The sequence below is a fragment of the Lissotriton vulgaris genome, chromosome 6 (genome assembly GCF_964263255.1).
Source record: "Lissotriton vulgaris chromosome 6, aLisVul1.2, whole genome shotgun sequence".
Taxonomy (NCBI): Eukaryota; Metazoa; Chordata; class Amphibia; order Caudata; family Salamandridae; genus Lissotriton; species Lissotriton vulgaris.
The window spans coordinates 1,334,813,152-1,334,840,876 of NC_141694.1; the positions used below are offsets into that span (position 1 = coordinate 1,334,813,152).

At 40.2% G+C, this 27,725-nt stretch overlaps 1 long non-coding RNA gene across 1 annotated transcript; it reads left to right on the top strand.

Annotated features, from left to right (window-relative positions):
* The first annotated feature begins 2,959 nt into the window (after positions 1-2,959).
* LOC147708858 (uncharacterized) lies at positions 2,960-13,482 on the top strand. Its single transcript, XR_015296523.1, has 4 exons — positions 2,960-3,010; positions 3,948-4,106; positions 7,661-7,753; positions 13,346-13,482. It is a non-coding gene; the product is annotated as an uncharacterized LOC147708858 (long non-coding RNA).
* Positions 13,483-27,725: the final 14,243 nt, after the last annotated feature.

Genomic DNA, 27,725 nt, shown 5'->3' on the forward strand with positions numbered 1-27,725 from the left:
AGAATAATGTGTGCATATTGGTAGCGGAAAATGTTTCTCCTTTATGTCTGATGGGATGTACGGTGGTCCAGTAATCATGGTAGCAAAATTGTGTTTGCCTATGCCCATAGGAAATGAGGTACATCCAATATCATGTATAGTGTGAGTTAACTGGTGTAGCATTTCACCAAATGGACTTTTTTTTGATCTACCGCGAGGTCTGCTTCTATAGTTTCCATGAAACATGAAGAACTTCACAACAAAGCAGGTGCAAAAAGCCAATTGTGCCCTTTGACACTGTGTGTTATATGCCCCCTAATGTCTATATGACTTTTTTAGGTCAGTAAAGCGGGTGTAAAATATTATTTGTTTAGCATTGTTTTCTATTTTCATTTTGTAGGACATTCACAGGGACAGCATAGTTTTTTTTCCTCGAGTTGTTGGCGGAAGTTCACCAGAAACTGGAAACCATTTTATTCTCTGGGTATGCCAAGTTAAATTTACATTGGAATTATTTCAAATCTAAAGAGTTATTGAAAAAGCAGCAGTAAGACTACGAAGTAAACTGATTTTCAAATCTGTACTGATAAACATCATAAGCAGTCACATTGGCACACCACTTTTTTGAGAAAGTGAATTTGTGGGTGCACAAAGTGACACACATCAAAAAGATTTGAGTCACAATAAAAGTTCGAGTGTAAAAAGAAAGTATTCTATCTGGTATTTGAACAGTGGTGCTGTAGTGCAAGTTATGAGCACATACATCTTTTTTGAATAGGTACAATAAGATATGTACTTTGTTCAGCCTTTGCACATGTCAGTGGACAGCCTCTATACTGCAGGGGTGTGCATTTTAAACTTTGTTAGTAAAATCTATGCTTTATTGAAGTAATAACTCATTGATGTTTTTTTTAGTACATTTTAGTTTTTTTTTATTTAATCATCGCTTATTGATATAATGGCTTTGCAAATATATATATAAATGAATGAGTATTCGACAAACATCGTATTGTTTTTTTATTATTACGTTTTGATGTATAGCAATATTTCACTTGATTTTTTGCAGATTTTTAATGGCAAAACACATATAATACAAATTTTTGATTCCTTGGCCAAATATAAAAGTATTGATGCTAATGACATGAACATCCTTTGGTAAGTATCACCAGCACACCTGTAAAATTATTATTATCAATAATTGTACAATAATAGTATAACCACTGTGGTATATTTATCAGAATTGTTCCGTTGTTTTTTATAATTCAGTAATGTTTTCAAGAACATATGGGATCTTCAACAGTGGAAAATAGAATACCCAATACAATGGAAACAGACAGACAGTGAGAGTTGTGGTGTATTTGTCTGCACTGTAAGTTTACATAAATAACTTTATTAATTGTCTATTATTCATTCCCATGGATACACAACAGCATATTTTTTTCTTCAATTATTAGGCAGCTGATGTTGTCAGTCGGGGTATCTTAATGTCATACGAAGAATTATCTGCAAATAATATGCAGCACCTAAGAAGATACCATGCTTCAAAACTCATGTTGATTCTTCGAAAGCAGGCATGAAAATTTATTCATTAATTAGATAATGAATACTAATAAAATATTTCAATTTTTTCCTAGTGTAATAATACAATTTTTTTAAAGAATTTGGTTAACATCATACATCCAAATTTGATGTGTGTACACATAATATTTATTTCACTGATTATTGTTGAATAAAAAAGCGCATTTTATGTGGCAGGTGAGAAAATGAAATGTTACTTTGTGTAAAATAAATGCAAAGGACATACTATACGTCAGTTGAATGGTGGATATGAGATCATCAACTGTACTCAAGAGTTATAATCATATTTGGTATTGGAATGTCACTTCTTAATTAGGAGAAACTTGCCCCATGCATCAGCTTCTCTTGAGAATAAAATGTCATACTATGTAGCTCTGCATTATTTGTCCTCCTGTTACAATACAATTGATAAACATTATGACTTTTCTTTTCTTTTCAAAACATGCATTGGTTCAACAAAATATGATAGTATTCAAATGCAGCTGAATGTTTAAAGCCATGATGTGAACATATGTCAAATCCACTTATCACAATTTATCAAAGTAAAATGTCAACAAAAATCATTTTTGGATCTTACTGTAGCTCTGTCTGAGTTTGAAGTTGTGGATTGAGTGACAATGATTCTATTGTTACATCAACAGCAGATTTAAAATAAAGTATCATACAAAATAATAAATTCCATTACATTAGGTACAATTATCAAAGTTTTTTAGATGTGTTTAGATTATTTTGTGACATGACTTATCAATTTTATGTTAGTATTTTATGTAGTTACTTGTAAGTTAAATTAGCAATCAATTATTGTTGTTAATGTCTTACCTTTAAAAATTTCATTTTCAAATAAATTATGAAGTACTGTTTTTTTGTTCAAACGCCAATCTTGTCAGTCACAATTTCCTGAGAACGGTTCTTGATATTTTGTTGTGAATTGTTACTCCCATGTCAAAACATTTTATCATGCCAAAATAGAGCACATAGGCATTTATGTCCGCATGTAGTGTGGCACCATATGCTATTGTACTCACTACATTTTTTTACCATTAAAGAGAATAGTTTGTCTTTGGCAGAAAACCATTTCAATGACAGCAAAATAAGAGAAAGTTAAGTGCATGCTTTCATAAGTGCAAACTATGTGAACAAATACCATTGGGGAAAGCAGCGTTACTCATAGTGTAAATCACAGCTATACACTAACCGCACTGAACATAAACATTTAAAAGTATATTGATCTTTTATAGGGCATTAAGAAGGAGAAGGTAGCCCCACTTTCCAAAGAGAGTGGTCTGAAAACCGAACAGTTATTGCAAAAAGAAGAGACTGCAGGAGCAGAGCAAAGTGTTGTCCAAAACAGGGAGACAGGAAAGAGCCTAGTTCGAGGAATCAATGGCACAGAATGCATTGCAGCAAAAGAGATGGTCTGCCTATACCAAGAGAGTACTGATTTAAAAAAAAAGTAAGTTAAGTAACGTCTGTTAATAATATAGCTATATATTATATAAATGTTAGTTTGTGACAGTGACTAGTACTTGTATGTGTACACAAATAAAAACGTGCAACTAAAATAATAATAGTTTTTTACAGGGGAATGTATGCAACAGAATCTATAGTGATCTTGAATTATGTTATAAATATGTAGCTTCCGTCCTAAGCTGGAAAAAAAAATAAAGCACGCTTCGAATTTTTATTTCCATTTTGTTTATGTTGTTCTGAGTTTTGAGATTTGGAGATAATGTTAACAAGTACCAGGGGCCATATTCACAAGGAGGTTTATCTCTGCTTTTTTGGCTTTAAAAGCCAAGAAAGCGGAGATAAAATTATCTCCCTATTAGCAAGCTGTCGCTAACACCAGTTAGCGACAGCTAATAGGAGATAGCGGCCATCTTCAAACCCGCTTTGCATGTCAGTGATATTTATCACTAATGACATGCAAAGTGGGCGTGCCAAGATGTTAGTGACTGGAAACATCGCTATCTCCTATTACCAACTTTTTGAGATATTAGTGCAAAGCAAGGAATATCTCCAAAAGCGAACACCTTTCCAGGAGCAGTTCTTATCCATGTTATCCAATGGGAGTTTGATAACATGGCTAAGAGAATTAGCTTGGTAATGCATGAATATCGCTGACTTTTCAGCCATATTCATGCATTGGGGCCATTTTTTATCGCATTTGCGATAAACCTTGGTAATACCAAGGTTTATCTGCGCTAAAAATCGCCGCCGCCCGGCGATACATTTTTTGTCTCTAACCAAGCAATAGCGATAATTATCGCTATTGCTTGTGAATATGCCCCTCAATGCCTGGAAAAGTGATGTAAAAGATGGACATTGTATTTTAAAAATGTTATAGTCACTGTAGTAAATGTGTTCTCAAAATATATTTGCATCAACAGGTCACTATATCCCAAAGAACAAAAACTAGAATGGATAGAGTGCGAAAAGTGCAAACAGTGGTTACATTCAGACTGTGCAGATGTGCCAATTACAGAACAGTTTGTTGACACTCCATTTTATTGCGGATGCCACAAAAAATTTCCAATCGCATTGGACAGGTAAATATACAGTTTAATATTGAATATATGTAATTATTTAACCTGCTTATTGAAATTGAAGGTGCAAAACTATGAGTCACAGTAAACTTGGATTATTGAAAAGGTAGTTTGTACTGCATACCTACACATTTATATTTAATGAATGATTCAAGTGATATCTTTACTGTTCCTATTACCATGTTTGCATGGTGAAATCCATAATAAATGATTAGGTGTAGATATATCTTCCTATATAATTGAACAATACATTGAAGGAAAATATGAGCAATGGAAACTTCGGAAAAGTAAGTAGTGATACTTGAAATTCCCACATTTGAAGTACAATCGAAGTCACCAGTTGAGGTTAAAGAAGAAACATTATGATTAATAGTTGAGGTTTAGAGGTAGGATGTTCTGCGAAAAGTAAAACATGCAAGACGTTGAGGCTAAAAACTGTTAGGTAGGACAATTGCTACATTTAAACAAACTTAAATGTATGCACATAAATTATTTGTCATTCAGCAGCATTCGAGAATTACTCACATGAATCTATAAGTGACATAATTGGTATTGTGTATTCTTAGAAATCTTCTTAGCTTTTAGAAATGTTAGTCAATACTTCACAATAAACAAGTCTTTATGAGATGATTTATTTTCCTTTTATAAAAAAAAGAGCACTATGTAATTCACAACAAGAAAATTTTATATTTAAATGTTGTCACATAATTATTGAATTTGTGGTTAAGAAATGCACAAGAAGAATTCCAAAAATTCTGAATCTGTTGATGGCATTGATTGTAATGATGTTGAATTTTTAAAATATGATGATAATTGAAAATATTAAAAAAAGATTTTATGGGATAGGCATTATTGTTTTAAAAATAATACTGAATAAGTATTACTGTAAAAAGACTCATACATAGACATTAATTATATTCAATGGTTATGTTTTTCAAAATAAAAGGTTAAATTGTCAGACAATCGAATAATATGAATTTATTAATTTGTAGGCTTAAAAAAACCTTGGAAGACAGAAGCATTGTGAATTTACTTACTGAAGATGAGATAAAGACTCGTATAAAATAATGAGTATTTCTATGATTTTTACATTTTGTGCGTTTAAAACATGTATTCATTAACACCAATGTACTGAAGGGAAATACCTTCAGCAATTATATGTATTATGTTCAAGAGCCATGACATAAAGGAAGGTGGCATGTTGTTTGAAAATTTGTAAAAATGTTGAAAAAAACTTATCTTTATTCATTTCTATCTTCTCTGAAAAAATGTTTTTATTACTTACTTTACTAAGTAATTATGTACCTTCTAGTGATAGAGCAACTTTTTTTTAAAAAACCAGTTTACTTAATGACATAGTTTGGTCATATGCATTTTTAAATTAGTTGACAGTGTTCTCTCAATTTAATGTACTCAAACTCATGGTCAGGCTTCCAAATGAGAACCTGGCGATAATTATTAGCGGAACATGTGGATAGGGGTTAAGTATATAGCAATGTAATTGAGTCTTAAAATAAATCGAGGCCTGAGATAATTGAAGAAAAAATTAGTAACTAAATAAGGAAATAATGTGAAGTACTTTGGTGAATATCATAAAAGAGCATGTTTTTGACTCATGAAGTAATAAACAAAATGTACTACAAGACCCAGAGTTAAAAAGGTTTGATGCAAGCCCATGGTCACAAATTACACGTCTATTTAGAATCAATATTTCGTAATATTAATATAGTACTAATAACAATCTATAAAATGCTATTTAGTGTGTTAGCCTTGCACTTTGTATCAGTACATTGAGTGTGACCCACATGTCGATATTTCATTTATGTGCCTACTAAGAGAGTGTCGGGTGGGTTTTCGTAGGGGTGGAGGGTGGGACCGGTTGTGAACGGGGTTTGTTAGTTTGTTCCAGTACATCGACCAAATGAAAAATCGAATTCACTATGTTTCTATATATGCTTGGAGCAACCGCATACATATACCAACGGAATTTACACTGAGATTACATGAATGAAGTTGTATGCTATTACTGCTCTCAAAACTATGCTAATAAACAGATTTAAAAAAAATGCTATTTACAAACATAATTGTCAACTGTAACCTAACCTATTCTTTCCTCTGGGGAGGTCTCTGTCCAACTGCGGAGGGTGCATCAACTGTCATACAGTGTAAATGTATGAGAAATTTGATATATTACTGAATGATTCTATTACGTTGTGTAATCATTAATATAGTAACATACCATGCAGGATGTCTACAAATAGCAACATTTTTAAATTGTAATTAGTATCTGGGTGCCTGGTGAAATTTCATTGATATTCCTTCAACACAGCTTATATAAGCAGTTACTAACTTAGATTGAGTTACAACAAATTTAATATGTGTATATTAAACATAAAAGTGACTCCTACTTAACAGAAAATATAAAGGAGACAATTGGTATATAGTTGCGACCTCCTTGGCTGAGGAGTGAGTGGGGTAAAATTAAACTTACATTTACACCGTCCGGGTCCAGCATATTCTCTGCTCCTGACCCTGGCAGTAACATGAACCAAAATCAGGCAGTCAGAGTCCCTTCAATAAAGCAATCATAGTACTCCAAGCAGCATTTTGATTGTTGCAGATGCCGCCAAGCCAGCGGCTTATAGAGAGGCCATGTTCTACATGCTGCCTTGCAGCATGCATGGAGCAGGACAGAGTGTGCATGACTAGTTTGGGTAGCCCCAGGGGGCTGAAAAAACAGTCTTTGCACATTAAGTATTGCTCAGGCACACCGCTCCTCCCCTTCCTTTTGCAGAGCCCACTCCGCCCACCCATCCGCAGGCAAAAATAAATAAATTGATAATAAAACAAAGCTATTACCATTTTATGTTTCTGCTTCTAGAACTGTGTGAAAGCAGTAAGGCAAGACTACTCCTCCCTAGTAGAGGAGCTCCCTCTGTTAAAGTAAGCATACATTTTCATCAGGACTGATACACAAAACCTTTGATATGATTATATGTAGAATGTTTCTGCCAAATACCTGGTTTACTCTTGAGTTACATGTATAAGTTGTCTTACTCCTAACATACTCCATGTGTGTGAAAGTCAAGAGTAACTTAGTTCTTTATTTTTTGAGCTTGTGCTCATATTAAAGAAAGTTGATTTTTTTCAAGTCTTTTCAATAAGTACAATGAAGTAGAGCTGACTGTATTTATAATGTATAGTTGGTTAGTTAAAGACAGCTGACAACAAAACTTTAGGACATTCTCTGCTACTTGCTAAATGATAATACGGTCAAATTTGAGAAACATTGATTTGTCTAATTGTTGATTTGTTTTTTATCGTTAATAGGAACATGCAAACAATATTATAAAGGGTAAAAAGAAATCAAATAGAATGTTCCTTTTTTCAAACCCTACATTTATGCCGAAATTAAAACAAGAATTAAATAGGAGGATGACAATATTCAATGAAAATGATGTGAGTAAAGTATTATCTTTATCAACCACACTTTGTAATTGAATTATTATATGAAACAACGTCGCTAATACCAATACTATAACTATTTTGTATTGCAGGCAAGAAGTCTAACGGAACAAATAAAGAAAGTTCTAAATTTTTCAATAATTAGCCGAAACACATCACTCATGATTGATGTGTTATTACCAGAGGTGAGAGTTTTCGGTAATGAAATGATCACTGCTTTTCTAAATTGTGAATTTAATAAACGAAATAAATAATTTAAAAGTGTGTTTAAAACTTATTTGTGGTTAAGTATAAGAAATATAAGTAAATGCATATAAAATGCAAATAAAAAGTAGTTACATTGTTAGCCCACACAAATGACAAATCTGAGGTGAAGAAGTTGATTTTAAGATGGGAAACGCTAGATTTTATAGCACCTCATGAAATGCAGACGTGTGAATTAAATAACGCATTAACATGTGGATTGAATTGCACCTTCATAAGCATTGTGCAAATTGTTTATATTTGTATTTACTGACAGAAATGTCATAAAATCTACATAAGAAAGTAAGATTAATACAATGAGAAGATATGAACGACTGAAGATGATATAATGGAGAACGAGACCGCCCGCCATAAAGACGGGGATCCAGTTGGGGGAATTAGGATGTGCCCGCCGCAGTGGCGGGCACACCCTTCAATTGTGCCCGCCGCAGTGGCGGGCACACCCTTCAATTTTAGCATTGTGGCGAGAGGCCTAGCCTGCTCGGGAAGAAGGGGCAGAACTTTACGCAACATGCGAAGCAGCATCATGCACGTGGACGTGTTCACGTGCATGTCCAGCTTCAAATAGGGCCAAATATAACCACCAAGTTGCGAGCCGACTCGGCGGCTGACACAGTCTCGGGGAACAACGGCGGCCAGAAGTTCGCCAGGAGAACACGAGGAACCCGGTCCAAGGAGCAGTACAGTACCTCAGTCTTGGTACTGTTAAACTGCAACGAGTTAGAACTGAGCCAGTCAGCTGTGGCTGACATGTATCGATGGAAAGTCTCCAGTGGGACCGCGTTCTTCCCTTCCAGCAAAAAGACCAACTGGGTATCAATCACATAATTAAATGCCGAGATACCAAATGATTTAATTAGTTGGACCAGAGGGCGGAGGTAAAGGTTAAAGAGTATAGGGCTGATGGCAGAGCCCTGTGGCACCCCATGCCCCACTCTCCGCACCTCCGAGCTGAAAGGTGGTAACGCCACCACCTGATGCCGGTTGTCCCTTGCACTTGCCGTGACACCACACTCCTCCAGCCTCCTGATAAGGGTAGGATGGCTGACCGTTTCGAACGCGGCCAACATGTCGAGCAGCACCAAAAAGGCTGCCCGACCACTGCCGACCCGCGACCGCAAGTTGTCAAGCACGGTCACCAGCGCGGATTCCGTCCCATGTGCTGGGCGAAAGCCAAACTGTGCCTCATCAAACCAGATGTTTTCTTCCAGGAAGCCAGACAAGGAGCGGGTCACTAACTTCTCCATGATCTTAATGGGGAAGGGAAGAAAGGAAATGGGTCGGTAATTAGACAAGCAAGCGGGGTCCAAGGTGGATTTCTTAAGGAGAGGTGATACCACTGCCAGTTTCCAGCACTCCGGGAACGTTGCAATATCAAACGACTATAGACAGATGGAGTACAAGGGCTGGAAAAGTTCGTCCTGAAACACCTTCCAAAATTTAGGGGTGAGTGGATCAAGCGGGGAGCCAGATGACACCGTCTGTGCCAGACTACAGAACTCCTCAAAGTAGGGGATGGGAAAGCAGCTCAGCTGGGGTCGACTGGACACAACGTCCGGAGCTCCCAAGCTGAGAGCAAGACCCCTCAGCTGGGATCGACTGGATGAGTCCGCCGGAGATACCAAACTGAGGGCATGACCACTCAGCTGGGGTCGACTGGACGACACATCCGGAACTCCCAAACGGAGGGCAGGGCCACTCAGCCGGGGTCGACGGGGCGGTACGTCCAGAGCTCACAAACTGAGGGCAGGGCCACCCGGCTGGGGTCGACTGGGAGGCAAGTCCGGAGCTCCCAAACCGAGAGCAGGACCACACAGCTGGGGTCGACTGGGCGAGCCGTCCGGAGCTCCCGAACCGGGGGAGGAAGGTACTGGGCTCAGTAAACATTCCAAGATCTTAACGATCTTCTCCTCGAAGGCGCAGGCCAGGGAGTCGCACAAGACCTGCGACGCAGGAACATTATTGACCGTGCATGAAGGATGAGTCAGGTCCCTAACAATTTTAAACAGTGCTTGCAACTTGTTGGAAGCCTGATTCAAGGTGGCTTCCAGATAGGACGCCTTAGCCACCTTAATCTGTGTCTTATATTCCTGCAGGGACTGCCTAAAGATAGCCTTCGCCGAGTCAGAATACTGCTTCCTCCACGCCCTTTCGGCGCATTTGCAGCTAAGGTTTAACTGCCGCAGGGCGTTTGTATACCAGGGGCTCGACCGATTCAGCCTGCCCCTTGACCTACGGAGTGGCGCTACCTTGTCCAAAGAGTTCGAGATGGACTGACACAAGGTGGTATAGCTCTCTTCCACTGAGTCACTCAAACTGAAGTTGCCCGGTAGTAGTCTGGGCAGAGGCGAGGCTTTTAGGAGTCGAGACCAAGGTCTGCCCAACTTAGCCTGTCTAGATCCAGCTTCCACCGAGGAGTGATCCCCCAAATAGAGGGAGAAAGCAACCATCGAGTGATCCATCCAGTATTGACACAAGATGTCATCCACCGACACAAGTTGGGTGTCTGCGAAAACTAGGTCCAGAACGTGGCCCTTCCGATGTGTGGCTGACCGGACCAGCTGTTGCAGCTGGATGTCATTGCAGGCTTGGGACAGAGTGGAAAGCGCACTGTCCAGCGGGCCACCTGACCACAGGTTAAAATCCCCTAAAACCACTAGCTTAGAGGGGGTGTTAGAGAGGTCGTAAATCAGGTCAATGAAGTCAGGGAGGGAAGGTATATTGCCAGGCGGACGGTAGCACAAAACGCCCGAGCAAAAAGTCTTCTCGTGATTTTTAAGAGAATACCCCATCAATTCAAAGCCCGACACCTCTCTAATCTTAAGCTGGGAGAGAGCTAGCATGTCTCAATAAATGAATCCAATCCCACCACCCCGGTTCTTCACACGAGGGGTATGGTTGATCTTAAACCCTGGAGCTAGGCCAAAAACCCAGTTCAACCTCACAGTCCTCCCGCGTCCAGGTTTCCGTTAGAACCTGAACATCGAGCCCCGCGGACTCGATGAGGAAGGCGATGTCCGTGTGGTGCTTATAAAGGGACCGGACATTAAGCAGCCCATAGGAGAGGTGACAAGACATCTGAGAGGTAAATCTACATCTGAGATTGCTTTTTATGCATGTATGCTGTCATTGAGCATGGGGCTGTGAAAAAATGCCTTGAAATTTAAGAGGGATAAAACACATCTTCTGACTTAGAACCTTTGTCAATAACTGAAAATAGTAATTGATGCGCTTCTACCTTGAAATGGGCTTCTACACCGGCACTTAATCTGATATAGCACTGTCTTTCTTCATAAAATTTTAGTTGACTTTCTAAAAGCAAGTAAATTTAAATTTAGTGTCCTGTTTTTTCTTTTTGGCTTGCAAACCTGGGTATGAAACATAGTGCTACCATTCTTTCTCAGGTAAACTAATGCAATGCACTACATTTGGCTTCTTTCTTAAATGTTTGGCCCTGTTTGCAACATGTTCAGAAAAGGGCAGTTAAGATTCCACTTGCTGTAAATTGACACAACACGGTCACCCAGACATTGTCCACAGTTTACACTGTCCAGCATTAACTAAGATAAAATCCAAACCAATCTTTAATATCGGCTGATGCCCTGTTACTGGATGTTCCTCAAATTAAGTTTGCGCGTAAGGGAAGGAGATCATTAGCTTTTCAGAACCAACGAGGTATGTAAGACCATTGCACCTGCAGGTTGAGCACAATAACCTACAAATATTTAAGTTTCCGAAAACTGGCATGTTCAAAAAAGTAGTTGTGTCTATAGTCCAAGGCATTCTTTATTGTATATATTTTGTACAAATAGTTTTTCTCTACTAAAAAGGCACAAGCATCTTTCTGAAAAATGTCAAAGTAAAGATTATATACTTTTTTTGTGACTATTGACAGGTAATTAGTACTAAATTGATGCAAAGAGTTTACATTTATATGTAATATTTTGCAAATATTTATTTAAAACAATTTTTATAAGGTTTACTTACCTGTTCCCAACCTAAAACCCAGGGATGCTAATTTGCATTAGCTATCCGGTAAATGCCAAGTCACTCCTTTGAATTTGAAAAGTGTGAAAACTTCTCACAGTGCAGTAAAAACGGACTTGCATGACCTTTTGTGATTACTGACAATTTTGTTGGTATTATGTTTACAATGGCATAATAAAGTTTAATACAGCTTAAATAAAGGCTTCCCCAAAGTAATTATTGGATAATGGAAGCTTTAAATGCCATATTGTTAGTAATCATGCTATATTTGTGGGCATTTATATCATATTTATGACTAATCTTGGAATAATAATGTCTATGACTGACATGTTGTGAAGGATGTTATCATTATGATGGACATACATTGAAAAGTTGTGTACCTGACAAAACAGTGGACTTTCTTGAATAAAGTAGTCATCTTGAGCATTATTGAATAAAAATCTGGCATGTGAAAAACTAAACCTGGTCAGGCCAAGCAGAAAGTTTTAATGAGATTAGTTCGCATTATGAGAATCACAAGCGGGCAAATAGGGGTTATACTTGAAAAATGTTTCTGAATTAAAAATGTAGTTTACTTTTATGCCAGAACATTATTTAATTTGATGTGTTTAACCGTTATAAGATGTTCATATTAAAAAAGAAATATAATGCATTGTTATTGAAAGGGATGAAAATATGAGTTGGTGTTTAGCCATCTTCTGTGATCAGGTGGCCAATATGAATATTTGGGCATGTGGTGCATGAAAATGTGGTTATACACTTATAAGGGTATTGGGAAAGTTTCCAAAAACATAAATGTGCACAAATTATTTACCCCTTCTCTTTACAAGACATACCTTAGAATTTGTGATTATTATGATAACTGCCAATAATTCATTACATGTCACCTAAATAGCATTTCATCTAAAACATATATCATTGCATAAAATAATATAAATTAAAATGTGCTATTTAACAGTGTATGCACATTAACCTGAAAGTATGTAGGGTTCGATTATTTAGCCAACGATGGTAAAACATTGAAAATTAAAATAACCAGGCATTTTCCATTCAGAAACACAAAAGGCAAACGGATGTCCTTGTATGTTTAAATTGGGTGTAATCAGACAACTTGTAACAGGTTAAAAACTTTAGGTAGGAAGGGTAATACTAAATATAGAACTGATGAAAGACAACAAAAGATAAGCAATATTTAAAATCTGAAGTAGTTGTACATTTAAATGTGTCTTTTCGTATAACATGAAATAAAAATGTTTGCAAGAAAAGAATAAAAATTAAGAAGCTTATCTTATTAGAAAAAGCTAATTTGCAACATTTATTTTGCATGAAAGTTTTGAAAACAGAAAATAAGTGTACACACTTAACACCTGCTTCTTAATACATCTTAAAAATGTATAGTTCTGAAAAATAAAATAAAATAGAAAAGTAATTATTGTATGGAATGTTTATATGGTATGATTACTTTCCATGTAAGCTTATTAAGCTAAAAGTATGTTGCTTTAAAAGTCAATTTTTTCTCTTTGCAGATGACAATCAAAATTCTACAAAAACATGAAGATTTAAATAGATATGAAGCAGAACTTGTACTGATGAGAGGGGACTTCCTAGACTCCAATGCGGATGAAGTAGATGATGTTGAGACATTTGAAAAATTGAAAATGGGCGCACTGAAATAAATTTTTTGAATGATTGCCTTGTTTATTAAAGTGAAAAATGTAATTGTAATTTTTTGACAAATTGAGTAAATTATTACATGTAACTTTAATAAAAACTTTTTTTTTAATATTTATTGACTAAAATACAATATGTATAACTGTTTACTGAGGTTCAATTATAAATAAAAGCTTAAAAAGTTGTTCTTTTTAGTAATGATATAAAAATACTATGAAGATATTGTCTGTGATGCCTATTGTGATTATGCTTCATTTCAACATAGAATATTTATAAACAATTGAAACAAAGAACTTGTAACCATAAACAATAAGAATTGTATTGAACATCATTTTTGATTTGATGAACATAGAAATTAAAATTAATACCAGATTGTGCAATGTTATCATTAGGATTCTACATCAACTACAATTTCATATTATTACTAATTGAAAATACTATTAATTTAGAATGCACTGAATTGCTGTGTATATTTGTTCAAAAAAGCTGGCAAATAAAGCTAATGTCTGACAAAATTAAGAAGAACAACAAATGTAGTGGACTTTATGGAAATAAACAGTGCAGTGTAAAAAAATAACCTGCGATTTATCTTCAGGAGTTTTACATCTTTTGCATTACATATACCCAAAGTCTTACCATATCGGTTACTGTTGGGTGTACTACTCTATACGTTAAACATGCCTCACAGTTAAGATGAGCCTGTGCTCCTATTTTCAATACGATGAAATTGATTGATTTTATTTTGACATATTTAACCTTACTTCTAAGCCCCTAATGTTGTGCACAAATTGTACACAAGGCCTTCAAGTTAAATGTCACTGTTGGACTGCAGCACTGTGTTTCCCATCCACTAAACTTAAGGTTTAAAAAGAAAATGTGTGAATACCTGTAGAAAAGTGCAATAGAAAATATTATGGCTGGGGAGCCTTACCAAATAATGTTATATTTATATCCAAAAGATGGTCCTTGAATTCACAGTAATACTTATTTTTCTCGGTCCTATGAAGTGAGTGGCTAGAAGAAATAAGGCTTAACTAGAGGAACATGTAATTAACACACTTTCCAAGAAATCCAGCATCAATCTATATACAGTAAGCTTAATGTTATCTTAATGTAGCGACCAAAAATAACAGAATTGCATGTTTATAATAAGAGTTATGGATTTTTAAAGGAACAAAAAATCAGTGCTGAAAAAGAAATTGACAAAATAGCATTGAAGTCAATTGCAAAATCCACTAGTGACAATAGGTCACTTGCAGGTCGAGACTGCAGCGGCTCCTCCAGCAGAGTGAAACAGAGTGACCACACTGCTGTTTGAGCAGCGCAAAAAAAAAAAAAGAAAAAACTCAATGTTATTATCAGATATTTTTCAGTGTGAACTCAGAGCAAGGTTAGGGTGGTGCGGGGCTGGGCTATATGAGCCAGTGGGAGGAGAAAATATGTACAACATTACTGCACATGTCAGTTTAGCCTGCCAGCCAGGTGAAGAACTGTCCTAGGCTTCCATGCACTGCCTGAGCAGCCAAACAGGGCGCTCAGACTAATCTCGAAACTGCTGTATTGCTGGTGACAGCAGAGTTGTGATTGGCTTAGGGGATTGTGTGAGCCTGTGTGCTTCTGTTCCATGAAGCCAAGAAGACAAGACGAGAAGAGTTTGGAGTGTAACTGCACTGTAAAAACCTGTCTAAAGTACATTGCATATCCCGGCAGTGTGTACGGGAAAGTGCAGGCCTTCTAGAGGAATAACAGCTTGGAACGACCTTATGTGGCGGTGTCTGTCTTTATTTTGGCTGGGGAGGGCCCTGCTTTGGGACTGATGCCGGCGGCCAAGCCCAGGTTCATTTCTGTACGTCTGGGTCCCATCGGGAGCTAAAAGGGGGGTGGGTGGTGTTTGGTTGGGTGTGTGTGCGTGTGTGTATTGGATGGGACGAATAGGGTGGCTGTGTACATCATGGCACCAGCAGGGGGAGGGCAGGATAGCGTGTTTTGTTGTTGCTGTCATCTTGCTCGTGGGTGGGGGTGGGGGTAGATGTTATGGGGGGTTGTGGGGTTGGGGGGGCTTGGGGGGTTGGTGGGGTTGGGAGGGGAAATTGTTGCTGGCATCGAGAGTACTGTGTTTCTGTTATTTGAATGGCTGATCAGATGGGCTAGGTCCCCCGGCCTGGATGCTGGTTGGGCCCGTGGGTGGCGGAACACGCCGTTTGTAATATATGTCCAGGTTGGGCGTGATCTCCTGTCATGGGGTTTAAATTCTTAACTTGGAACGTGCGTGGATTGGGCACTTGCACTAAAAGATACAGGGTCCTTTCATTCCTCCGACGCCATGGCGTCTCCATTGCGTGCCTCCAGGAGACCCACTTGAACGAAGAGGGTGCCCAGAAGCTGTCCTAAAAATGGCGGGCCAGATGCTTCATTGATCCTATTCTACCTATGCCAGGGGGGTCCTAATCTGGGTGGCACCTGGGGTTCCCTGTGCCGTGATTGTGTAACAATAATAAATGCATGGGGCTAGTGGCAGACTGTATGAAAGGAAGGGCTATTTGTATTTAAAGAATGTAAATCGAGAGAAGATTTCTGGTATCTACAGTCCAAAGACAATAGAAATTGAGGAAGGACTGACAACCTTATTCTATGACATAGAAACCTTTGGCTGGGGAACTTTCAGCAGAGTAGGTGGCTCACTGTGTATGTGCAGGGGCTTTGAGTGAATTTTGACCAGGGTTCAAACCCCAGGTGGGGAAAATCTTTTTTTTTTTTTTAATTTTATTTCTAAATTCCACAAATGAAAGCTGTGCCTTTGTAAATGACCCCCTAGCAGTATCTAGGAGAACTATGGCCTCCTTACTCATAGTGCATGTCAGGCATTGATAATGGCATGCTGGGTGGCACGTGGATAGGGGGGACAGGTTTGCTATGAAAGAAATCACTTATTTAGTGGAATGAGAATTTGGGGATGATTGTGTAAGAATTGGAAATGCATGGGGCTAGTGGCAGACTGTATGAAAGGAAGGGCTATTTGTATTTAAAGAATGTAAATCGAGAGAAGATTTCTGGTATCTAAAGTCCAAAGACAATAGAAATAGAGGAAGGACTAACAGCCTTACTCTATGACATAGATACCTTTGGCGGGGAAACTTTCAGCAGACTACGTGGCTCACTGTGTATGTGCAGGGGCTTTGAGTGAGTTTTGACCAGGGTTCAAACCCCAGGTGGGGAAAAGCTTTCTTTTTTTTTTTTTTTTTAATTTTATTTCTAAATTCCACAAATGAAAGCTGTGCCTTTGTAAATGACCCCCTAGCAGTATCTAGGAGAACTATGGCCTCCTTACTCATAGTGCATGTCAGGCATTGATAATGGCATGCTGGGTGGCACGTGGATAGGGGGGACAGGTTTGCTATGAAAGAAATCACTTATTTAGTGGAATGAGAATTTGGGGATGATTGTGTAAGAATTGGAAATGCATGGGGCTAGTGGCAGACTGTATGAAAGGAAGGGCTATTTGTATTTAAAGAATGTAAATCGAGAGAAGATTTCTGGTATCTAAAGTCCAAAGACAATAGAAATAGAGGAAGGACTAACAACCTTACTCTATGACATAGATACCTTTGGCTGGGAAACTTTCAGCAGACTACGTGGCTCACTGTGTATGTGCAGGGGCTTTGAGTGAGTTTTGACCAGGGTTCAAACCCCAGGTGAGGAAAAGCTTTCTTTTTTTTTTTTTTTTTTTTTTAATTTTATTTCTAAATTCTACAAATGAAAGCTGTGCCTTTGTAAATGACCCCCTAGCAGTATCTAGGAGAACTATGGCCTCCTTACTCATAGTGCATGTCAAGCATTGATAATGGCATGCTGGGTGGCACGTGGATAGGGGGGACAGGTTTGCTATGAAAGAAATCACTTATTTAGTGGAATGAGAATTTGGGGATGATTGTGTAAGAATTGGAAATGCATGGGGCTAGTGGCAGACTGTATGAAAGGAAGGGCTATTTGTATTTAAAGAATGTAAATCGAGAGAAGATTTCTGGTATCTAAAGTCCAAAGACAATAGAAATAGAGGAAGGACTAATAACCTTACTCTATGACATAGATACCTTTGGCTGGGAAACTTTCAGCAGACTATGTGGCTCACTGTGTATGTGCAGGGGCTTTGATTGAGTTTTGACCAGGGTTCAAACCCCAGGTGGGGAAAAGCTTTCTTTTTTTTTTCTTTTTTTTAAATTTTATTTCTACATTCCACAAATGAAAGCTGTGCCTTTGTAAATGACCACCTAGCAGTATCTAGGAGAACTATGGCCTCCTTACTCATAGTGCATGTCAGGCATTGATTATGGCATGCTGGGTGGCACGTGGATAGGGGGGACAGGTTTGCTATGAAAGAAATCACTTATTTAGTGGAATGAGAATTTGGGGATGATTGTGTAAGAATTGGAAATGCATGGGGCTAGTGGCAGACTGTATGAAAGGAAGGGCTATTTGTATTTAAAGAATGTAAATCGAGAGAAGATTTCTGGTATCTAAAGTCCAAAGACAATAGAAATAGAGGAAGGACTAACAACCTTACTCTATGACATAGATACCTTTGGCTGGGTAACTTTCAGCAGAGTACGTGGCTCACTGTGTATGTGCAGGGGCTTTGAGTGAGTTTTGACCAGGGTTCAAGCCCCACCTCGGGAAATTATTTTTTAATATTATTTTTATTTTTTTAAACAATTTATTTATTTTAGCAGAGTGAAAGCAGAGTGAAACATAGTCCTTTGGAAATGCTCAAATGATAATAATGAAAGACCAAGTAGAAAATCTATGGCATATGTCACATCAGATGTGGCATATGCCACATGACTGAGTGACACGTGTCACATGCCAGACTTGGGCTCCAACCCCTTCTCCCACTGCGCTCCACTCTTGTTCCGTAAGTCTGAAAATACAAGAAAAAAATACGGCAACGCATGGTAGCCACCACGGCGCTCCGCCTCTTATCCGCGAGTCAGCAAGTTAAAAGAAACACGTTAACGCGCGGTTGTGACCACCACCGTGCTCCGCTTCTTAAATTTGAAATACAGACCATAAACAATTTAGGAGAACACGGCAACGCTTGGTAAAAGTCACCACTGCCCTCCGCTTCTGATCAGGAAATGCAGCAAGTAAATAATGGAGGAACACGGCAATGCATGGTAAATCAGACCACCACCGCTCTCCGCCCCTAATTCAAGATCTGAGTTCTTACCGCATGAATGGAAAAACACCGGCATTTGACTCCAACTATCCGAGATGGGAAACACAAAGAAAATAGGGAAGGGCTCCGTATCGGTGGTCCGCTCTCTCCCTCAGCAAGAGCCAAATTGAACCAACAAGCCAGAATTACGTTCATCGGCAGATGCGCGATCTCGCCTGAAGTACTTCCTCACCCTCTAGTCTCATGGGAGATGTAGTCCAAGTACTTGCAAAGCAGGCACTGCTATGACCAATCCTGACAGTGGCAATGCAAATTTATTGGACATCAGCCCGTTTATGCGGAGCTGCGCAACTGGGTTGGTATGTAGAAGGCGGACTAAGGAGCGGAAATGTTGGGGGAATACAAGTTTACTGAGCGTTGCTTGCAAAAACTCCCACTCCAGAGAATCAAAGGCTTTTTCCGCATCTAATAATATCTCCGCAGCAGGAAGTGCAGGGTTGATCTGAGTGATGACTGCGAACAGTGTACGTAAGTTTACTAAGGTCGACCGATTCAGCATAAAGCCCGACTGGAAAGGGGAATGATCTGACCAATTATAATTGATATACGTGTAGCCAATACCTTAGCTAATATTTTGTAAATCCTGATTTAAAAGTGACAACAGCCTGTATGAGGCACAACTGTCAAGTGGCTTTCCCGGAGTAAGTAGCAATGTTACAATTGCGTTGTGCATGGTGGCGGGGCAGTTCATCTGATTCTAATGCCTCTGCATAAACCTCCAATAGAAGCAGGAAAAGTTGCACTTTATACATTTTGTAGAACATGCCGGTGAGGCCGTCTGTGCCGGGAGCCCGCAAGCCAGCCAGGCTGTCTATGGCCTCTATCTCGTCCGCACCAATGGGCGAGGCGAGGAACTGTTGCTGTCCCTTCTCCATCCACACCATCAATATTTCATTTAAATAATCTGAAAGGGCTTCACCTGTCGGTGGGGAACACGTAGTTTAGCGGCGAGTGTAATAGGACAAAAAGATCGACTGAATATCAACACCATCCTTGGTGCAGGTGCCGTCTGTGGCCTGAGCTGGATAATATAGGTGGCTTGGTGTCTAGGAGTAGGCAAACGAGCCAGAGTGCGTCCCAGCCTTTTTCCCTCCCCGTACACAAGGGTGCGTCTATCTTTCCCCAAATAAGTAGTCTTCTGATGTACAAACTCTTGAAATTCTCCCAATAGCTTAACACGTTGATGGAACGGAGAAGGGGCCACACCATTAATGTCTGAGCATCCAGATCTCGCAGCTCCTGCTCAGTGGCATCAAGATTCTGGCGAATTGTGCAAAGCACCCCAGCCTGCTTAGCCATGCAAATGACCCTAAAATACACTTTGAAGGCCTCCCATAGGGTAGCGGAGCGAGGCACAGAGCCAGTGTTTATCTAAAAGTACTCTACGATGGCGTCTTGCACTTCACTCTTGAAAACGGTATCTAGTAAAGCATTAGCTGGAAGCGCCAAGACCCAGAGGGACGCCCAACAGTGGGTAGAACCAGTGCCAGAAGCATTGGTGAGTGATTTGATTAGGGGGGCGGTTGGTGATCCACTTCCTGCACGTTGAGCAGGATGTCAGGGGTAACGTACCATCGGTCTGTATGGGACCAACTGACATGCAGTGCAGAGTAAAATGAATATCCCAGAGCAGATTGGTGCTGGTGTCTTCAGGCATCCGCCAGGAGGTGTGTGTGTGTGTAGCAGTGCCTTAAGTTCCCTCGTGGAGTAAGACTTGCAGCCTGATTCATGTAGCTAAATTGCACTCGCAAAGGGCCAGATTCTCAGAATCTGGCCCTTTGCGAGCGCAATTTTTGCATTTGGTATTCATGATACCAAATGCAAAAATCGCTATTTAAGAATTCGCATATTTGCGTGGAATGGCATTTAAGGAATCTCTAATAGAGATTCCTTAAATGCTATTCATGACACACAACAAAATAGCGATATTGGACTTTTGGGGCCGCTATTTACCGACAGGTCAGACCTGTCGGTAAATAGCAAAAACTCAGAAAAATGCTTTTAAAAGCATTTTTCAAAGTTGCATGTAGCACACACACATGTCCTTTGGACATGTGTGTGCGCAACACCTGTCCAAAAGTGCATTTTAGGGGTGCTACAGGGCGTCCTTTGGACACCCCTGTCACCCTTAAAATCGCTATCTCAGTTGCGAGTAGCAAATTGCTACTCGCAAATCCCCATTCATTCCAATGGGCCTCTTGGCCCATAGGAATGAATGGGGAGTATTTGCGAGTAGCAAATTGCTACTCGCAAATAAAGAACATGTAGGAATCGCTATTTAAGTAGCAATTCCTACATGAATGCCGTTTTGCGTGTCCTCAATAGCGAATCGCTATGATTCGCTATTAGGGACACGCAAAACGGCCCGTACATGAATCAGGCTGTTGGTGTTGTGCCTAGTGCCCGTGGTGTCTGACCCAGGCTGTAATATGAGGTTAAAATCTCACACAAATATGATAGATTCAATTGGTATGCCAGTGATGTGTTGAGATGTTAGCAAGAAAACCCAGTGCGACCACATTAGAAGCATAAACATTAATAAAAATTATGTGCTGCACACCCATAATCCCCTCCACCAGTAAGTAGTGGCCCTCAGGGTCCTTAATCACAGTCTGAGTCATGAAGGGGAGTGACTTACGAATCAAGATGCAAACTCGACGAGAATAGGTGCTGTATCTAGTGAAAAATCGACTACCACCCCAGGCAGCTGATAATCTCTTGTACCTTCTAGGCATAATGGGTCTCCTGTAGTAATGCAACATGTATCTTATGTCTTGCAAGGTAGGCAAGCACCTGCTGTCCCTTACAAGGGTTCAACAGGCCTTTAACATTCCATGTGACACATCGCAGCTCAAGTCCCCCGGCCCGCCCGCCCCCACTACAGTAGGTGCAGTAGTATGCCGTCCGGTTTGTCGCTATGATCGTATTTGGATAGCCAGCCGTTGTGATTCTTCACACAAAAAAATAAAACTAAACGTACTCAACTGGGGCTCAGCCCCCCCATGCCCCTCCAACATCGGATATTCACCCAACTTATATCCGGTGAATCCCAGCACATTTTAACTTTAACAAGGAAGAGAGAATAAAAACAACTCATACAAATTGGGAACAATAGGAGATCTCCTAGGGGAGCAGCAACGCCACCAGCAAACCATGAAATATGATAGGAATAGAACTTAATGTGCATATAGCTGCGCTCATCGAGAGACATGAGAATGATTGCATTACTAACAATGAGGGAAAGGAGAACATAATATCACATCATCCTTTAAGTGTTCCTGATTCCAAACCCAGACTGGTGTTCCTCTGCACGCCCAGGAAGCGTCTCATTGACAACCACGTTTTCTCATACCATGAAGTATTACTTTCGAGGGGAGGCAGCTGTGCCTGATTTGTGGCGTTTCCAATAGTCTGCTGCCACCGCCGGTGTGTCAAAAATAGTAATTTTATCGTTAAACTGAATACGAATACGAAGGTGTGCGGGGTATAACATGGCGTAGCGGATATTCTTATTTCTCAGAGTTCACCTGATGTCTTGAAATTTGCGCCAGGCCTCCTGTACCATTGGCATGAAGTCTGGGAAGAGTGAGAGCGTCATCCCCTGATACTGCAAGTTTACCGCATCTCGGGCTTTATGCAGGGCGACGTCCCTGTCTTGATAGTTAAGTAATTACGCAATAATAAGATGCGGAGGTGTACCAGCAGCCAATTTGGGGGCCAGGGATCTGTGAGCCCGCTCCACTGCAAAAGTGGCAGAAAAACATTCTAGCAAAATAGTTCCCACAATAGCCGTTCCACATATGCCTCCATTGAGGCCTGTGTTGGTGGGCTCGGCAATCCCAGCAATCTAAATCCTCTCCCTTTGCCACTGTCGATTCAATTCAAATAGTGCTTTATTCGAGTGATTACTCATAAAAGCAAGACATACACAAAATATTAACAATAGTAAAATGGTATTACATTTACAATCAAGTACATTTACAGAGCACTATTAGATCGATAAAATATATTCAAAAAAGATTCTCACAGTATTTATTAAATGATTAAAAAGAGATTTGATTAATACATTATTATAAAAAACCATTGATAGTTTAAAAAGCGATAGTGTCAATTTCATGGGAACAAGAAATGCTTACAGAGAATAGTCAATTTAACTAGCAGTCTCTGTATAATTACCAAATTCATTATTAGTCTGAATAAAAAACACTAGAAACAAATTCTTAGAGCGGATTTTACAGGCAGAGAATAGTCAGTCTCTGCAATAGTATCAAATTCATAGGAATAATAATTTCATTACAGAGAATAGTCAATTGACTAGCAGTCTCTGCATGATTGTCAATTCATCATTGGACTCAAAATCAATAGAAACAGGTTCATAAAGGCAGATTTAGCAGACAGAGTATAGTTAATTAACTAGCAGTCTCTGCCTGATCGCCCATGCCCAACCAATATATTTTGCTGTAGCTATTAATATCCATGTAAGTGGGCTTGAACATATAATTCGCAGGGCAACAGAACTATAAGAGGTCCCAAGGTTCCTACACATAGGTGCTAACCAAGCGCGCCGTGGGACAGGATACACTTTACAGGAGAACAAGAAATGACCAAGAGTTTCCTTCCCCATTCCACAGGCAGGGCAGGTGTCACACCCCCCTGAGCCCCATTTGGCTGTCAATGATCTTATGGGTAGGGCTCCAGCTCTCAATTGAAATAGGAGCTTCCTGTCACCCGGCTTTGAGATAATATCCCAGTACGACTCCAGAGCCGGGTACAGGTTTACGTCAAGGAAACCCGCAGACATGGACCCGATACTAGAGTTACTCAAGCTCCTGCTGGCAACATGCTCCCAATATATATTTTTTAAATCAGACTTAGAAGGAAATGATGCACCTGCTGGATCAAGCCATAAAGGACTTAACCCAAGCTCAAACAATATTGCCTTAAGTGAAATGAGCCAGCTAATTTTATGAAAGCAGTCCGCCTTTATGACATCAATAAAACCTTCGGCATAGTGCGCAAGCTCGGGAGTAGTCCAGAGTCTTCGCCAATATAAGATTGGGCGTAGTCTAGCTAGGTCCTTGATTTGATTCCTACCAAGCTCATATCTTAGAGGCAGGAGTGGAGTACTTTTCGGGGTGCCAGTGAGTAGCCTTAAAAATGTGTTCTCCGACCCTTGTAGGGAGTTCAAGTTTTCAAAGCCCCACATCTCAGCACCATAAAGTGCGGACCCAATAGCCTTTGCTTCGTAAACCACCAACGCTGGCTTAACGGGTTTGGTCAAAGACTTCCTATGTTCCGAATTAATGGCACCCGATAATTGCTTATGTCGCAGGGTGGCAATATTTATGTGCTGACTCCACCTGTTATTATCTGCAATAAGAACACCCAGGTATGTAAATGAGTTTACCACCTCAAGAGGACGCCCACTCATGAGAATTTTAGACTTAAAGCTGCGGTGTGGCTTAAAAGTCATGAGTTTAGTTTTAGTGGCGTTCACCTCCAAACCATGTTCTCCACAGAAATTCTCGAAAATGGACAAGGCACGCTGCAAACCACTAGGGGTTTTGGACAGAATAAGTGTATCATCCGCAAACATTAGTATAGGGATTTTTAATCCTGAGAGAGAGGGAGCATCTACTGAAGCTGTTACCATGCGGGGGACAACACTATTTATATACAAAGTGAACAAGGTTGGCGCCATTGAACACCCTTGTCGAACCCCTCTTTCTACGGGAAATTCATCTGTGACCATATCATGGCCACCCCACTGTATTTTAGCAAAAGTAAGCTTGTGCAAACGCATTACCAAGGTCAATAGTTCCTCAGGAACCCCCAGACTCTGTAAAACTTGCCACAATTTGGCCCGTGGGACTAGGTCGAAGGCAGCCCTCAAATCGACAAATGTCGCATAAAGGCTGCCTCCTCCCAGCACCACAGTCTTCCATTGAAGCAATTGAAAGCGGAATACTTGGTCCACCGTGCTTGTTGCCCTTTGAAATCCTGCTTGGTAGGGTGATAGGATGTTATTATCCTCTGCCCAATCAAGGAGCCTGTTTACAACCACACGGCCAACTATTTTTTGTACAGTGTCGATAAGGCTTATTGGCCTATAATTACCCGGCTGTCCACGGTCTCCCTTTTTAAGCACTGGGATAATAACTGCTCCTCTCCAAGAAGCCGGAACCTCAGCACCCTTGGCAATGAAATTGATAAGTAAATAGATATATTTACACCACCGCTCTTTGTCATTTAAAAAACTGTCTGCAGGGACGCCATCCGAACCAGGAGCACGTCCTCTATTCACAGCATTTATAGCAATCATGATCTCTTTATCAGTAAAAAGATTACCTTTAGCGAACGACATAATAATACTGTCTTCACCTGTACTCTGGGTATTAAGAGCATACTGTGAGCTAAAACAATTCTACCCAAGCCTCCTGAGGTACATTGTTATTTGGGGGTTCCTCTGCTCTCTCACTACCCCATTTAACAATATTCCAGAACGGTCTGGAATCCTTTCTGTCGCTAGCTTTTTTCAGTTTACACCAATGTAGCTCATCCCAGGCTTTTTTAGCTTTCGATATGCAGGCTTTATAACTCTTTCTGGCTAGGCGGGTAGTTTCGGCCACCCTCTTTTTGATGGCCTGGCCCAGAGCCAGTCGTGCAGCCCTACATTCGGCATTATACCATTTAGCATCTTTACTAACTCTAGCCCCAGGTTTCAGAAAGTGTTTTTTGATGTTAGCAAAAAGGGTATCATGGATATTAACCACTTCCCCCAGGCCAGAGGGAGAAACACTAATGGTTTCCAAAGCTACTATAGCTTTGTCAGTTTCATAATTGATATTATCAATAGCCTGTTGATTGGTCACTACACTAGCCCATTTAAGCCTACACATATTATTTTCTGGGATGACCAAAGGTGGAGCAAGAGCATTCAGGCAAGTTGAGTTTGTCCCAGCGGACCACCATTTGTGCTCTACGCATAGGGGGTTGTGATCACTCTCAGGTCTCATGACAACCTCCATATCACAGACAGATGACCACAGCAATAAACTGCAAATAACATAATCTATCCTGCTTTTGTGTCTTCCATTGTCAAAGGTCATAGAGCCATTTTTGTCCAATGCTGTTCGTCCGTTCAGAGCTCTCAGACCTTTTTCGAGGCACATGGCATTCAGATCTATATTGTCCTCGGTCCAACGTGTGACTGGCTTCAAATCTAACGCAGGAATACCCCATTGGGAGCCCTCTTCTGCTCCCAGGGAGGCCTCACACATGACCAAAGGCTCAAAAGTCCGATTAAGGTCACCTGCTATTACTACTTTGTTATCGGGGGGAAAATGTATCAAGGAAGTTACCCAAGGCAGTTAGGACGTCAGATCGACCACCATTTGCACTCCTAGCATATATGTTGTATATATCAAGCGTCCCCATTACATCACTAGTTATCCTTATCAACTGGATGTCATTATGACTAGTCTCTACATTTTTAATGATAAGTTTAAGTGTCTGACAAACCCAAATTGTGAGACCCCCCATTGGTCTCCCTTTAGGACCCTTTATAGCTGGCACAAAAAAAATTTAAATAACCTAGCAGAAAAACAGGTTCACATGCCCAGGTCTCTTGGAATATGCATATGTCGTATAAACTAATAAAACTCAGCCAGTCCCCACAATCTAGTTTAGAACACAATCCAGCCAAATTCCATGAGATTAGGTTCCCCACCCCAGTCGAACAATCAGGTTGCGCTTCAGGAGTTAAAATCAAAGAACAAGGCACTCCTACTACTGATGCTGCTGAGCTTGTCTGAGCTACAATGCTTGGAACATCGGGTTGGGCAGCCTCATTACCACTATGGGCAGGTAGGGTGCATAAACTCTGATTTTTTATAGCTGATGTTAATAAACTTTTACCCCCAGGGAGTCAATCACAATTATTCAGATTGGAAAGGGCTCCAAACCTATTCTCAAGATTTAGTCCCCACTCAGTGGGTTTAGCAGCACTCCTCCCCTTGGCTGAAACCACATTCCATTTTGTCCCTAATGTACACCGATTTGGACCCCTCCCACTCCGATAGTAAAAAAAGTCTAAGGTAAGAGGGATGATGTCGGTGGATCTTCGCTGAGGCGGTAAAAGGTTGGGTAATATGTTGGTTAATACCTCAGGATCTGAGAAATTCAGGACAACACAGTCACCCCTAAATCTTTTCGGACTGCTTCCAATCCACTCCACCCTCCTGGCCATAACTAGTTCCTCTGCCAGCTGTTGCTTACTCCAGGGAGTTATTACCATATTATTAGTTAGCCAGTGTAAGGCCTTGGACAACAATGATGAGGTAGTTTCGTCCTGTCCAGGAGCCAGTGTAGGAACATTAGCCAAAACAAGGACTAGAGGAGGTGCCTCAACTATAAGCTCAACCGAGACTTTCACGGGTTCCGGAGCTATAGGTACAACTGGAGGAACTACCATCCCTTGCTCACCATCCACTACAACTGCTTGGGCAGCCGCAGGATGATTAGACAATGTTACTGCACCTCCTCCACCCTCGGATCTAGAGGTTCCCTTCTTTAACTCAAGCCTGTTTACAACTTCTGCAGGCAATTTTTCAACTTCATCCAATGTTTTGCTCAAAAGGCCCCCTAGTCGGTTAACCTCATTAGTGAGTTTTTCAATCCTGCCTACCAAAGGCTTTACAATTCCCTTAATCTTGGTATCTATTAAGCCCAACAACTTTTTAAATTGCTCATTGGTTAGAGACATACAGACTTCGTCAATTGATCCTTCTTTCTCCACCACAGTAATACTAGGTGGAGAGGCAGGCTTTTTCCCAATTGAACGGAGCCCTCCACGCTTGGGCTGGCCCTTTCTAACTCCTCTAGTAGTGCGCGGCGCAGGCACTGGGGTAGGGGCTTTTTCCTCATGTGGGTGTTGGTCATCATCATCTTCACGTCACTAACTTCCAGTACACAGTTAGTCTGGTCCAAAGTAACATTGTCAT